The sequence below is a fragment of the Patiria miniata genome, unplaced genomic scaffold, assembly GCF_015706575.1.
Source record: "Patiria miniata isolate m_02_andy unplaced genomic scaffold, ASM1570657v1 HiC_scaffold_17, whole genome shotgun sequence".
NCBI classification, from domain to species: domain Eukaryota; kingdom Metazoa; phylum Echinodermata; class Asteroidea; order Valvatida; family Asterinidae; genus Patiria; species Patiria miniata.
The window spans coordinates 15131405-15142748 of record NW_024037055.1 but is presented as its reverse complement, the minus strand read 5'-3'; positions in this window follow the sequence as shown (position 1 = coordinate 15142748).

Genomic DNA, 11344 nt, shown 5'->3' with positions numbered 1-11344 from the left:
CCCTAGAACGCATTCCAAATCGATTGCTGGACAGGTGTGCTTTTAACGAGGAAATTCCGTTGAAAATTTAAGGTAAAATCGATCAAAAAATTAACCTCTTTTTCTCCAAAAATGGATGATTTTTGCCCAAATCTTCAAAATTGTGCTTGTTAGAGTATTGATTGATGTTCCTCTTGCTTCCAGTTGAATTTCTGGCTTGTTTGAAGAAAAGTCAATTTTTGGCCAATTTTGACTAAAATTGTAAGGCTAACCCCTTGAATTTTTTCAATTTTGGCCAAAAAATGAATTTGCTTGAAAGATGCTAGAAAGATGCTTCAAGGGCCCTAGAACGCATTCCAAATCGATTGCTGGACAGATGTGCTATTAAAGAGGAAATTCCGTCGAAAATTTAAGGTACAATCGCTCAAAATATTAACCTCTTTTTCTCCAAAAATGGATGATTTTTGCCCAAATCTTCAAAATTATGCATGTTAGAGTATTAACTGATGTTCCTCTTGCTTCCAGATGATTTCTGGCTTGTTTGGAGAAAAGTAAATTTTTGGCCAATTTTGACTAAAAATGTAAGGCTAACCCCTTGCATTTTTTTCAATATTGGCCAAAAAATGAAATTGCTTGAAAGTTGCTAGAAAGATGCCTTCATCCTCCTAGAACGCATTCCAAATCGATTGCTGGACAGGTGTGCTTTTAACGAGGAAAGTCTGTCGAAAATTAAAGGTAAAATCGATCAAGAAATAAAATATTTTTCTCCAAAAATGGATGATTTTAGCCCAAATCTTCAAAATTGTGCATGTTAGAGTATTGATTGATGTTCCTCTTGCTTCCAGTTGAATTTCTAGCTTGTTTGAAGAAAAGTCATTTTTTGGCCAATTTTGACTAAAATTGTAAGGCTAACCCCTTGCATTTTTTTCAATTTTGGCCAAAAAATGAAATTGCTTGAAAGTTGCTAGAAATAAGCCTTAAGGGCCATAGAACGCATTCCAAATGGATTGCTGGACAGATGTGCTATTAAAGAGGAAATTCCGTCGAATATTTAAGGTAAAATCGCTCAAAATATTAACTTCTTTTTCTCCAAAAATGGATGATTTTTGCCCAAATATTCAAAATTGTGCATGTTAGAGTATTGATTGATGTTCCTCTTGCTTCCAGGTGAATTCCTGGCTCGTTTGGAGAAAAGTCAATTTTTGGCCAATTTTGACTTAAAATGTAAGGCTAGCCCCTTGCATTTTTTTCAATTTTGGCCAAAAAATGAAATTGCTTGAAAGTTGCTAGAAAGATGCCTCAAGGGCCATAGAACGCATTCCAAATGGATTGCTGGACAGATGTGCTATTAAAGAGGAAATTCCGTCGAATATTTAAGGTAAAATCGCTCAAAATATTAACTTCTTTTTCTCCAAAAATGGATGATTTTTGCCCAAATCTTCAAAATTGTGCATGTTAGAGTATTGATTGATGTTCCTCTTGCTTCCAGATGAATTTCTGGCTTGTTTGGAGAAAAGTCAATTTTTGGCCAATTTTGACTAAAAATGTAAGGCTAACCCCTTGCATTTTTTTTCAATTTTGGCCAAAAAATGAAATTGCTTGAAAGTTGCTAGAAATATGCCTTAAGGGCCATAGAACGCATTCCAAATGGATTGCTGGACAGATGTGCTATTAAAGAGGAAATTCCCTCGAAAATTTATGGTAAAATTGCTCAAAATATTATCTTCTTTTTCTCCAAAAATGGATGATTTTTGCCCAAATCTTCAAAATTGTGCATGTTAGAGTATTGATTGATGTTCCTCTTGCTTCCAGGTGAATTTCTGGCTTGTTTGGAGAAAAGTCAATTTTTGGCCAATTTTGACTTGAAATGTAAGGCTAACCCCTTGCATTTTTTTCAATTTTGGCCAAAAAATGAAATTGCTTGAAAGTTGCTAGAAAGATGCCTCAAGAGCCCTCAAACACATTCCAAATCGATTGCTGGACAGATGTGCTATTAAAGAGGAAATTCCGTCGAAAATTTATGGTAAAATTGCTCAAAATATTAACTTCTTTTTCTCCAAAAATTGATGATTTTTGCCCAGATCTTCAAAATTGTGCATGTTAGAGTATTGATTGATGTTCCTCTTGCTTCCAGATGAATTTCTGGCTTGTTTGGAGAAAAGTCCATTTTTGGCCAATTTTGACTTGAAATGTAAGGCTAACCCCTTGCATTTTTTTTCAATTTTGGCCAAAAAATGAAATTGCTTGAAAGTTGCTAGAAAGATGCCTAAAGAGCCCTCAAACACATTCCAAATGGATTGCTGGACAGATGTGCTATTAAAGAGGAAATTCCCTCGAAAATTTATGGTAAAATCGCTCAAAATATTAACTTCTCTTTACCCAAAAATTGATGATTTTTGCCCAAATCTTCAAAATTGTGCTTGTTAGAGTATTGATTGATGTTCCTCTTGCTTCCAGATGAATTTCTGGCTTGTTTGGAGAAAAGTCAATTTTTGGCCAATTTTGACTAAAAATGTAAGGCTAACCCCTTGCATTTTTTTCAATTTTGGCCAAAAAATGAAATTGCTTGAAAGTTGCTAGAAAGATGCCTTAAGGGCCATAGAACGCATTCCAAATGGATTGCTGGACAGATGTGCTATTAAAGAGGAAATTCCCTCGAAAATGTAAGGGAAAACCGCTCAAAATATTAACTTCTTTTTCTCCAAAAATGGATGATTTTTGCCCAGATCTTCAAAATTGTGCATGTTAGAGTATTGATTGATGTTCCTCTTGCTTCCAGGTGAATTTCTGGTTCGTTTGGAGAAAAGTCAATTTTTGGCCAATTTTGACTAAAAATGTAAGGCTAACCCCTTGCATTTTTTTTCAATTTTGGCCCAAAAATGAAATTGCTTGAAAGTTGCTAGAAATATGCCGCAAGAGCCATAGAACGCATTCCAAATGGATTGCTGGACAGATGTGCTATTAAAGAGGAAATTCCCTCGAAAATATATGGTAAAATTGCTCAAAATATTAACTTCTTTTTCTCCAAAAATTGATGATTTTTGCCCAAATCTTCAAAATTGTGCATGTTAGAGTATTGATTGATGTTCCTCTTGCTTCCAGGTGAATTTCTGGCTTGTTTGGAGAAAAGTCAATTTTTGGCCAATTTTGACTAAAAATGTAAGGCTAACCCCTTGCATTTTTTTTCAATTTTGGCCAAAAAATGAAATTGCTTGAAAGTTGCTAGAAATATGCCTTAAGGGCCATAGAACGCATTCCAAATGGATTGCTGGACAGATGTGCTATTAAAGAGGAAATTCCGTCGAATATTTAAGGTAAAATCGCTCAAAATATTAACTTCTTTTTCTCCAAAAATGGATGATTTTTGCCCAAATCTTCAAAATTGTGCATGTTAGAGTATTGATTGATGTTCCTCTTGCTTCCAGATGAATTCCTGGCTCGTTTGGAGCAAAGTCAATTTTTGGCCAATTTTGACTTAAAATGTAAGGCTAACCCCTTGCATTTTTTTCAATTTTGGCCAAAAAATGAAATTGCTTGAAAGTTGCTAGAAAGATGCCTCAAGAGCCCTCAAACACATTCCAAATCGATTGCTGGACAGATGTGCTATTAAAGAGGAAATTCCGTCGAATATTTAAGGTAAAATCGCTCAAAATATTAACTTCTTTTTCTCCAAAAATGGATGATTTTTGCCCAGATCTTCAAAATTGTGCATGTTAGAGTATTGATTGATGTTCCTCTTGCTTCCAGATGAATTTCTGGCTTGTTTGGAGAAAAGTCCATTTTTGGCCAATTTTGACTAAAAATGTAAGGCTAACCCCTTGCATTTTTTTTCAATTTTGGCCAAAAAATGAAATTGCTTGAAAGTTGCTAGAAAGATGCCTCAAGAGCCCTCAAACACATTCCAAATGGATTGCTGGACAGATGTGCTATTAAAGAGGAAATTCCCTCGAAAATTTATGGTAAAATCGCTCAAAATATTAACTTCTCTTTACCCAAAAATTGATGATTTTTGCCCAAATCTTCAAAATTGTGCTTGTTAGAGTATTGATTGATGTTCCTCTTGCTTCCAGATGAATTTCAGGCTTGTTTAGAGAAAAGTCAATTTTTGGCCAATTTTGACTAAAAATGTAAGGCTAACCCCTTGCATTTTTTTCAATTTTGGCCAAAAAATGAAATTGCTTGAAAGTTGCTAGAAAGATGCCTTAAGGGCCATAGAACGCATTCCAAATGGATTGCTGGACAGATGTGCTATTAAAGAGGAAATTCCCTCGAAAATGTAAGGGAAAACCGCTCAAAATATTAACTTCTTTTTCTCCAAAAATGGATGATTTTTGCCCAGATCTTCAAAATTGTGCATAGAAGAGTATTGATTGATGTTCCTCTTGCTTCCAGGTGAATTTCTGGCTCGTTTGGAGAAAAGTCAATTTTTGGCCAATTTTGACTAAAAATGTAAGGCTAACCCCTTGCATTTTTTTTCAATTTTGGCCAAAAAATGAAATTGCTTGAAAGTTGCTAGAAATATGCCGCAAGAGCCATAGAACGCATTCCAAATGGATTGCTGGACAGATGTGCTATTAAAGAGGAAATTCCCTCGAAAATATATGGTAAAATTGCTCAAAATATTAACTTCTTTTTCTCCAAAAATTGATGATTTTTGCCCAGATCTTCAAAATTGTGCACGTTAGAGTATTGATTGATGTTCCTCTTGCTTCCAGGTGAATTTCTGGCTTGTTTGGAGAAAAGTCAATTGTTGGCCAATTTTGACTAAAAATGTAAGGCTAACCCCTTGCATTTTTTTTCAATTTTGGCCAAAAAATGAAATTGCTTGAAAGTTGCTAGAAATATGCCTTAAGGGCCATAGAACGCATTCCAAATGGATTGCTGGACGATGTGCTATTAAAGAGGAAATTCCGTCGAATATTTAAGGTAAAATCGCTCAAAATATTAACTTCTTTTTCTCCAAAAATGGATGATTTTTGCCCAAATCTTCAAAATTGTGCATGTTAGAGTATTGATTGATGTTCCTCTTGCTTCCAGATGAATTCCTGGCTCGTTTGGAGCAAAGTCAATTTTTGGCCAATTTTGACTTAAAATGTAAGGCTAACCCCTTGCATTTTTTTCAATTTTGGCCAAAAAATGAAATTGCTTGAAAGTTGCTAGAAAGATGCCTTAAGGGCCATAGAACGCATTCCAAATCGATTGCTGGACAGATGTGCTATTAAAGAAGAAATTCCGTCGAAAATTTATGGTAAAATTGCTCAAAATATTAACTTCTTTTTACACAAAAATTGATGATTTATGACCAAATCTTCAAAATTGTGCATGTTAGAGTATTGATTGATGTTCCTCTTGCTTCCAGATGTATTTCTGGCTTGTTTGGAGAAAAGTCCATTTTTGGCCAATTTTGACTAAAAATGTAAGGCTAACCTCTTGCATTTTTTTTCAATTTTGGCCAAAAAATGAAATTGCTTGAAAGTTGCTAGAAAGATGCCTCAAGAGCCCTCAAACACATTCCAAATCGATTGCTGGACAGATGTGCTATTAAAGAGGAAATTCCGTCGAAAATTTATGGTAAAATTGCTCAAAATATTAACTTCTTTTTACACAAAAATTGATGATTTATGACCAAATCTTCAAAATTGTGCCTGTTAGAGTATTGATTGATGTTCCTCTTGCTTCCAGATGAATTTCTGGCTTGTTTGGAGAAAAGTCAATTTTTGGCCAATTTTGACTAAAAATGTAAGGCTAACCCCCTGCATTTTTTTCAATTTTGGCCAACAAATGAAATTGCTTGAAAGTTGCTAGAAATATGCCTGAAGGGCCATAGAACGCATTCCAAATGGATTGCTGGACAGATGTGCTATTAAAGAGGAAATTCCCTCGAAAATGTAAGGGAAAACCGCTCAAAATATTAACTTCTTTTTCTCCAAAAATGGATGATTTTTGCCCAGATCTTCAAAATTGTGCATGTTAGAGTATTGATTGATGTTCCTCTTGCTTCCAGGTGAATTTCTGGCTTGTTTGGAGAAAAGTCAATTTTTGGCCAATTTTGACTAAAAATGTAAGGCTAACCCCTTGCATTTTTTTCAATTTTGGCCAACAAATGAAATTGCTTGAAAGTTGCTAGAAATATGCCTTAAGGGCCATAGAACGCATTCCAAATGGATTGCTGGACAGATGTGCTATTAAAGAGGAAATTCCCTCGAAAATGTAAGGGAAAACCGCTCAAAATATTAACTTCTTTTTCTCCAAAAATGGATGATTTTTGCCCAGATCTTCAAAATTGTGCATGTTAGAGTATTGATTGATGTTCCTCTTGCTTCCAGGTGAATTTCTGGCTCGTTTGGAGAAAAGTCAATTTTTGGCCAATTTTGACTAAAAATGTAACGCTAACCCCTTGCATTTTTTTTCAATTTTGGCCAAAAAATGAAATTGCTTGAAAGTTGCTAGAAATATGCCTTAAGGGCCATAGAACGCATTCGATATGGATTGCTGGACAGATGTGCTATTAAAGAGGAAATTCCGTCGAATATTTAAGGTAAAATCGCTCAAAATATTAACTTCTTTTTCTCCAAAAATGGATGATTTTTGCCCAAATCTTCAAAATTGTGCATGTTAGAGTATTGATTGATGTTCCTCTTGCTTCCAGATGAATTCCTGGCTCGTTTGGAGAAAAGTCAATTTTTGGCCAATTTTGACTAAAAATGTAAGGCTAACCCCTTGCATTTTTTTCAATTTTGGCCAAAAAATGAAATTGCTTGAAAGTTGCTAGAAATATGCCTTAAGGGCCATAGAACGCATTCCAAATGGATTGCTGGACAGATGTGCTATTAAAGAGGAAATTCCCTCGAAAATGTAAGGGAAAACCGCTCAAAATATTAACTTCTTTTTCTCCAAAAATGGATGATTTTTGCCCAGATCTTCAAAATTGTGCATGTTAGAGTATTGATTGATGTTCCTCTTGCTTCCAGGTGAATTTCTGGCTTGTTTGGAGAAAAGTCAATTTTTGGCCAATTTTGACTAAAAATGTAAGGCTAAGCCCTTGCATTTTTTTCAATTTTGGCCAACAAATGAAATTGCTTGAAAGTTGCTAGAAATATGCCTTAAGGGCCATAGAACGCATTCCAAATCGATTGCTGGACAGATGTGCTATTAAAGAGGAAATTCCCTCGAAAATGTAAGGGAAAACCGCTCAAAATATTAACTTCTTTTTCTCCAAAAATGGATGATTTTTGCCCAGATCTTCAAAATTGTGCATGTTAGAGTATTGATTGATGTTCCTCTTGCTTCCAGGTGAATTTCTGGCTCGTTTGGAGAAAAGTCAATTTTTGGCCAATTTTGACTAAAAATGTAACGCTAACCCCTTGCATTTTTTTTCAATTTTGGCCAAAAAATGAAATTGCTTGAAAGTTGCTAGAAATATGCCTTAAGGGCCATAGAACGCATTCCAAATGGATTGCTGGACAGATGTGCTATTAAAGAGGAAATTCCGTCGAATATTTAAGGTAAAATCGCTCAAAATATTAACTTCTTTTTCTCCAAAAATGGATGATTTTTGCCCAAATCTTCAAAATTGTGCATGTTAGAGTATTGATTGATGTTCCTCTTGCTTCCAGATGAATTCCTGGCTCGTTTGGAGAAAAGTCAATTTTTGGCCAATTTTGACTAAAAATGTAAGGCTAACCCCTTGCATTTTTTTCAATTTTGGCCAAAAAATGAAATTGCTTGAAAGTTGCTAGAAATATGCCTTAAGGGCCATAGAACGCATTCCAAATGGATTGCTGGACAGATGTGCTATTAAAGAGGAAATTCCCTCGAAAATGTAAGGGAAAACCGCTCAAAATATTAACTTCTTTTTCTCCAAAAATTGATGATTTTTGCCCAAATCTTTAAAATTGTGCATGTTAGAGTATTGATTGAAGTTCCTCTTGCTTCCAGATGAATTCCTGGCTCGTTTGGAGAAAAGTCAATTTTTGGCCAATTTTGACTAAAAATGTAAGGCTAACCCCTTGCATTTTTGTCAATTTTGGCCAAAAAATGAAATTGCTTGAAAGTTGCTGGAAAGATGCCTTATATAGGGCCCTAGAACGCATTCTAAATCGATTGCTGGACAGATGTGCTTTTAAAGAGGAAATTCCGTCGAAAATTTAAGGTAAAATCGCTTCAGAAATTAACTTCTTTTTCTCCAAAAATGGATGATTTTTGCCCAAATCTTCAAAATTGTGCATGGAAGAGTACTGATTGATGTTCCTCTTGCTTGCAGTTGAATTTCTGGCTTGTTTGAAGAAAAGTCATTTTTTGGCCAATTTTGACTAAAAATGTAAGGCTAACCCCTTGCATTTTTGTCAATTTTGGCCAAAAAATGAAATTGCTTGAAAGTTGCTAGAAAGATGCCTTGAGGGCCCTAGAACGCATTCTAAATCGATTGCTGGACAGATGTGCTTTTAAAGAGGAAATTCCGTCGAAAATTTAAGGTAAAATCGCTTCAGAAATTAACTTCTTTTTTTGAAAAATGGATGATTTTTGCCCAAATCTTCAAAATTGTGCATGGAAGAGTACTGATTGATGTTCCTCTTGCTTGCAGTTGAATTTCTGGCTTGTTTGAAGAAAAGTCATTTTTTGGCCAATTTTGACTAAAAATGTAAGGCTAACCCCTTGCATTTTTGTCAATTTTGGCCAAAAAATGAAATTGCTTGAAAGTTGCTAGAAAGATGCCTTGAGGGCCCTAGAACGCATTCTAAATCGATTGCTGGACAGATGTGCTTTCAAAGAGGAAATTCCGTCGAAAATTTAAGGTAAAATCGCTTCAGAAATTAACTTCTTTTTCTTCAAAAATGGATGATTTTTGCCCAAATATTCAAAATTGTGCATGTTAGAGTACTGATTGATGTTCCTCTTGCTTGCAGTTGAATTGCTGGCTTGTTTGAAGAAAAGTCAATTTTTGGCCAATTTTGACTAAAAATGTAAGGCTAACCCCTTGCATTTTTTTCAATTTTGGCCAAAAAATGAAATTGCTTGAAAGTTGCTAGAAAGATGCCTTAAGGGCCCTAGAACGCATTCCAAATCGATTGCTGAACAGATGTGCTTTGAAGAGAAAATTCCGTCGAAAATTTAAGGTAAAATCGCTCCAGAAATTAACTTCTTTTTCTCCAAAAATGGATGTTTTTTGCCCAAATCTTCAAAATTGTGCATGTTAGAGTATAGATTGATGTTCCTCTTGCTCCCAGATGAATTTCTGGCTTGTTTGGAGAAAAGTCAATTTTGGCCAATTTTGACTAAAAATGTAAGGCTAACCCCTTGCATTTTTGTCAATTTTGGCCAAAAAATGAAATTGCTTGAAAGTTGCTAGAAAGATGCCTTGAGGGCCCTAGAACTCATTCTAAATCGATTGCTGGACAGATGTGCTTTTAAAGAGGAAATTCCGTCGAAAATTTAAGGTAAAATCGCTCCAGAAATGAACTTCTGTTTCTTCAAAAATGGATGATTTTTGCCCAAATCTTCAAAATTGTGCATGGAAGAGTACTGTTTGATGTACCTCTTGCTTGCAGTTGAATTGCTGGCTTGTTTGAAGAAAAGTCAATTTTTGGCCAATTTTGACTAAAAATGTAAGGCTAACCCCTTGCATTTTTGTCAATTTTGGCCAAAAAATGAAATTGCTTGAAAGTTGCTAGAAATATGCCTTAAGGGCCATAGAACGCATTCCAAATGGATTGCTGGACAGATGTGCTATTAAAGAGGAAATTCCCTCGAAAATGTAAGGGAAAACCGCTCAAAATATTAACTTCTTTTTCTCCAAAAATTGATGATTTTTGCCCAAATCTTTAAAATTGTGCATGTTAGAGTATTGATTGAAGTTCCTCTTGCTTCCAGATGAATTCCTGGCTCGTTTGGAGAAAAGTCAATTTTTGGCCAACTTTGACTAAAAATGTAAGGCTAACCCCTTGCATTTTTGTCAATTTTGGCCAAAAAATGAAATTGCTTGAAAGTTGCTGGAAAGATGCCTTATATAGGGCCCTAGAACGCATTCTAAATCGATTGCTGGACAGATGTGCTTTTAAAGAGGAAATTCCGTCGAAAATTTAAGGTAAAATCGGTTCAGAAATTAACTTCTTTTTCTCCAAAAATGGATGATTTTTGCCCAAATCTTCAAAATTGTGCATGTTAGAGTACTGATTGATGTTCCTCTTGCTTGCAGTTGAATTTCTGGCTTGTTTGAAGAAAAGTCATTTTTTGGCCAATTTTGACTAAAAATGTAAGGCTAACCCCTTGCATTTTTGTCAATTTTGGCCAAAAAATGAAATTGCTTGAAAGTTGCTAGAAAGATGCCTTGAGGGCCCTAGAACGCATTCTAAATCGATTGCTGGACAGATGTGCTTTTAAAGAGGAAATTCCGTCGAAAATTTAAGGTAAAATCGCTTCAGAAATTAACTTCTTTTTTTTGAAAAATGGATGATTTTTGCCCAAATCTTCAAAATTGTGCATGGAAGAGTACTGATTGATGTTCCTCTTGCTTGCAGTTGAATTTCTGGCTTGTTTGAAGAAAAGTCATTTTTTGGCCAATTTTGACTAAAAATGTAAGGCTAACCCCTTGCATTTTTGTCAATTTTGGCCAAAAAATGAAATTGCTTGAAAGTTGCTAGAAAGATGCCTTGAGGGCCCTAGAACGCATTCTAAATCGATTGCTGGACAGATGTGCTTTCAAAGAGGAAATTCCGTCGAAAATTTAAGGTAAAATCGCTTCAGAAATTAACTTCTTTTTCTTCAAAAATGGATGATTTTTGCCCAAATATTCAAAATTGTGCATGTTAGAGTACTGATTGATGTTCCTCTTGCTTGCAGTTGAATTGCTGGCTTGTTTGAAGAAAAGTCAATTTTTGGCCAATTTTGACTAAAAATGTAAGGCTAACCCCTTGCATTTTTTTCAATTTTGGCCAAAAAATGAAATTGCTTGAAAGTTGCTAGAAAGATGCCTTAAGGGCCCTAGAACGCATTCCAAATCGATTGCTGAACAGATGTGCTTTGAAGAGAAAATTCCGTCGAAAATTTAAGGTAAAATCGCTCCAGAAATTAACTTCTTTTTCTCCAAAAATGGATGTTTTTTGCCCAAATCTTCAAAATTGTGCATGTTAGAGTATAGATTGATGTTCCTCTTGCTCCCAGATGAATTTCTGGCTTGTTTGGAGAAAAGTCAATTTTTGGCCAATTTTGACTAAAAATGTAAGGCTAACCCCTTGCATTTTTGTCAATTTTGGCCAAAAAATGAAATTGCTTGAAAGTTGCTAGAAAGATGCCTTGAGGGCCCTAGAACTCATTCTAAATCGATTGCTGGACAGATGTGCTTTTAAAGAGGAAATTCCGTCGAAAA